At 38.1% G+C, this 5,000-nt stretch overlaps 1 protein-coding gene across 2 annotated transcripts in view; it reads right to left on the bottom strand.

The window, feature by feature from the left end:
* LOC138000825 (phosphopentomutase-like) overlaps positions 1–5,000 on the bottom strand; it is a 146,837-nt gene that overhangs the window by 24,707 nt on the left and 117,130 nt on the right. The gene's annotated exons all lie outside the window — the stretch shown is intronic.

The raw sequence follows: 5,000 nt of genomic DNA, 5'->3' as shown, positions 1-5,000 counted from the left end.
AACTACTGAAATAGCTTAGATTTGTAGTAAAGAGCAAGACAAAGTGAATTTTGCCTTTCGAAAGTGATGCAAAACATCCAAAACCCATGGTCATTTTTCCAAATTGAACATCCGCCATTTTGGACATCCTTTTGTTACTTTCATAATAGGAATGCCCGCCGCCATGTTGTGACGTCACTACGCACATGCATTCTTTCATGTCAACAAAATTTGGAAAGAATCTTGTTTCGGGTTGAAACTGCATTTAGCTTCGATTATGGCTGAGATCGAGCCTTATTCTTTTGAACCTATGCGACACAGTTCGGAGTCAGAGGAAGACGATGTTCACTAGAGTCAAGATGAGCGCCGTAGAGGAAATACATCGTGGTGTGCCATGGAGAAAGTACAGTATGGTGTCCTTGGTCCACAATTTTTCCGTACATGATGTTATATTTCCTCGTTAACTAAAATGCCACCAAAAACAAATGTGTCCTATGATTTCTTGATTATTCTTCTTTGACATGACGAAATTTCGGCTTTCCTGCTATCAGTGATTGTGCGGAATTCAAGTTTTCAGGTTGACAGGTGTGTTAATTTGTTTTTCTAGAAAGTCTCTACTTTTGCGGCTCCGTAACGTAAGATAAAATGCAACAGGAACACGTGTCTTTTTGCAGAACAGATTTACAGATAAACTAATTTCTGCAGTTGGTAACGAATTTTCTGCAGAGTTTAAACTTTTGTTTTATCGACTCTTGAAAAATATCAACAATTTTCACATAGGGGTCCTTGGTCTGCGACTTACACTACTTATGACCTCAGAGAACTTAAACCTTGCAAAGCAGATAAAGAAAAAGGTCTTTGCTTTAACTGAATATTTTGAAAATCTTTATTATACATGTTTACGAACGGTTATCGTCTTTTGTATGTCTGGAATACCTATATGGTCTTATAATGGAGCTTGATTCTATACTCACAACGACATCCAGTATGACTGTAGCTGAGATATATCAAGGATAATAAAGAATAAATAAATTTTCATGTTCGTACAGAAATTATCGCGATTCACAGGTATTTTTTTTTTTGAGCTGCTTACATGATTCGCTGACCAAGGACCAAATTTGTGGACGAAGGGCTTGTGATTATGTTCACCTTTTTTCGAATTACAAGAAAAATAATTCAGTTTGGAACTTGCCAATTTAAAATTATTGTAAGAAACGAAAACTCTATCTGCAGGGAAAATTTCAGTTCGTGGCGTTTTGATTCAGGTACGATATTCAAGATTATCTTTTTTTCTTGTGGACCACAGGCACCATACCGTACAGCGAAGGGCACGGAGAATTGCCCTTGGCCAAAAAACCGCAGGCTTTGCCCTACAAAGAACGATGTGCGCTTCTACACGGGAATACTCTTAAAGATCGAAGAGAATATCTGTAGTAGAATGCTACAAGACAGTATTTGGATTAAATGGCTTGAATTTTAATGATGATTTTGAAGATTGTCAAAGTGAAATTACGCAAGCAATGTAAATCGTCAATACGAAATACAATGGAAATAGGCAAGAGTAAGTTTTTTTAAGTTCTCTTTGTTCGTTAGAATCATAAGGCATTGGAATGACTTACCAAATCATCCTTTTAATGAAGGACATACATTGTAATATAAACAATTTGGGGATGGCGCAGTGGTCAGAGCACTTGCTTCCCACCAATGTGGCCCTGGTTTGATTCCCAGACTTGGCGTCATATGTGGGTTGAGTTTGTTGGTTCTCTACTGTGCACCAAGAGGTTTTCTCTGGGTACTCCGGTTTCCCCTCTCCTCAAAAACCAAACTTTGATTCGATTTGCGTTAACTTGTTAATTTCAATTCACAGTGTCCCCGATTAGTGCTCTACGGTGCTAGAAGATTAGACACTTAAATGACGTTCCTTTCCTTTCCTTTTTTAAGCATTTGAATTTGAAAAAAGTGTGTACGTGAGGGTTGTGCGAACTGGGAAGGGCAACAAGAGGAAGAACGTTTTGCTGCAAGGAGATTGAGGAAGCTGTAAATAAAATTTCAGGTGAATAGTACTTTTGTATTCAGCAGATGTTAATTATTTTGGCAATACGAAAGTAATAAACGGCCATAAATTCGGTGGGAGGAAAGTGTTGCTTGATTATTAATTTATTGCGTATTTTATTGTGGCGTGCATGGCAGACTCAAATGGCAGCAAAATGGTTGCGATATGAGTCATATAACCTGTCTATATTATTTTGGCACAGCACCATCTCTTTCTAACGATTTTTTCACGAAGGGAAGTCCTATAGAGACTATCGAGGGTTTGTGTCAAATGGGGGGAATGAGCAGAACACCACAAGAGAACTAAATAACATGTTAGCTTATCTACACAAATGGTCACAAATAATTTGCCAGCTGAGATTTATTTCGAACGTTTTGTTGAGCTCAGTTAATCCTCCAACATAAGATTTAATCGCTGAGCAAGCAATAGATCTTTTTCTCTTTGATGCTCTTTTAGTAGCATGTGAACTTTGTGTGTCTTGACCATTGGATGCAGAGGTCGCCACATCAACACAAGCAGCTAACTCAGGACTCAGGTGAATTGCAATGGGCTTCATCTAAAATGTGACCCACAGTCTACGTTTTTAGAGAAAAAGATAAGAAAGTGTTTATTTTTATTATTTTTCAGTTTGTTTTAATTTTGATATAAGCATGTCGCATATAGAAGAAAAAAATCTGAGACAAATAGCGTTAAATGATCTAGCACTGATAATTATCTCTTCGTGAGGTATTTATCCGACGTTCACTTGCAAGCCTTCTGCTTTTCTTTTGCTAATCAGGAAATATTGGGCAAGATTTCCACATAGGTTCCTACTTCATTATGCATACGCTCCTTTGTTTCAAGAAAACAATAGCGATAACAATAGACTTCCTTTGGGACTGTGGTGCTTTGTTCTTTCTTCTTAGTGGTCCATATGGACTGTAAAAAAACCGGTCGAACCTCTGACTTTGACACGGAAAATCGAACATTTTCCCCTGCAATTTTGGCACTTTTCCTGCAGTTTTAGCTATTTTTCAATTTTAGAATAAGAGATAGAGATGGAGATTTCAAGCAATCGTTGTAATATAGAATTCAGATTCTCTTACATAACAAGCAGACCAAATAAAAGTACTGTAATGGCTACCTGCTCTTTTTTTTGTTTAGTTGTTCTTTCTTTCTGTTTGCGAATTTGCTGAAGCACTGCAAACTGTATGTTTTCTTCCTTTCCTGTAGAAGGCACAGCCATTTTAGGATCACGAACGGTGAGGAGATGATGCTTTCAAGTGTATAACTTCGGTAGGGATCCATGGATGTTCCTGTACGAGGCATACTTCTTTTCACTCCCCACCATGTCTTTTCAATGCCCTGCTGTGGGCTTGTTTGTCTTGGTTGACGAAGTTTAGGCGATTGTTAACTATAAGCTTTCCGGCCACAGGTCGCTAGGGCTAATATTTTTCAAGGGAAGCTTAATGCCAGAAAATCATGAGTTCCGGCGGATAGATAGATGTTATCCATTGCAGTTTTTCCTTGAACATTGCAAAACAAACCCATCTCCTGATGCACTTGGTCTTTGCCAACTGACCGCGTTTCCACACAGGCTTTGTACATTTCACTGACGACGAAAGTAAATTGTGTTTCGGGATCGGCTATACTGAAGCAGAGAATTTCCAAGCGTTCAAATCTCGCTTTGCTGACGCTATTACTTCGGTAGCCATCTTGACTATTAGGAAGACACTAGTTTGCTTCAAAAGAAGGGAAACGTTGTAATTAGGGTTACGGCTAGCATAATTAAAGGGATGGGGTTGTTTCAAGATTAGTAAAACAGGGATCTCTGAATTGTAACCTATGAGTTCTAGGCTGGATTGTAGGTGCCCGGCACGACACAGGTATATAATTACTTACAATTTTTATGCAAATAGTCAGCCAGAATTCAAAATAAACATAATTTTTAAGGTGTGAATTAGGAACTTGACATGTTAGCTTAGTGGCCAGAAACAGGGACAAGTAATCCAGAGGTTTACAGTGGGTCGGAGTTCAAGGCAAGCTGTGAGTGACATATCAGAACAGAGAGAGAGAGGGAGAGAGGGAGGGAGAAAGGTGAGAGAAAGGGAGATGGAGAGAAAAAAAGAGATCCATTTTTATTCATCCCTTAAGTACAAATTAGCCATGTATATATTCGATTCCCTTGGGTGTACGTATTGTTCTACAAAAGAATAGCGCGAATGCATAATAAATTTTTCTGCATGCATAATGAAGTAGGGACCTGTATGGAAATCACTCCAAATATTGTCGGGGCAGCATCTTTGCTTAACTCACATTTACGTTTTCTGCCAGGTCGTAGATTGAGGTTGCCCTTTAATACCCACTAGCCACTCCTCAAGAAGCGGTTTCTTTTTCAGGGGCAGTCGATGGAAACTTTTTTAATTTTAGTTTTATTTTATTTTATTTTATTTTTTTTAAAATTTATTTATTAACAATACTTACTATAAGTACAATACTAACGATCCCTACCTACAATACTTACAATACTTACGATCCCTACCTACTTAACAAACCAAAGGGTATTAATTTACACCATACAATACATACAAAAAAAAAACAAAACAAAACAAAACAAAACAAAGCCCTTTGCAACACAAACAGTAATTAGATTCTTTCAATTACAAGTCGTAGGACTGTAGTGTGAGAGGAATGGGTGGAAGACGTCTATTTTAGGACAATGAGTGCGAGTTCTACAGGTCCAAATGTAATACCTTGCGACCAAAAAGAAAAAGCAGTGATTCTTGTTTTGAAATAATTGAGGCTTTAGACCAACAAATAATGATGGTGACAAGTCTAGCGTAGGAAGAGCTTTGTCACGAATCAGCCATTCCTTAAAAGTCCAGAATAAGTGAATGAGTGATTCCTCTTCTCGTTGACAGAAACTGCAGAGATCGAGAGTCGATGGCAACTTACCCTCTTTTGGAATCTCTGACTGTTCTGTTTGAAA

The sequence above is a fragment of the Montipora foliosa genome, chromosome 4 (genome assembly GCF_036669935.1).
Source record: "Montipora foliosa isolate CH-2021 chromosome 4, ASM3666993v2, whole genome shotgun sequence".
Lineage (NCBI taxonomy): Eukaryota > Metazoa > Cnidaria > Anthozoa > Scleractinia > Acroporidae > Montipora > Montipora foliosa.
The sequence above is the reverse complement of the archived record's forward strand: the minus strand, read 5'-3'. Positions and strand labels throughout refer to the sequence as shown.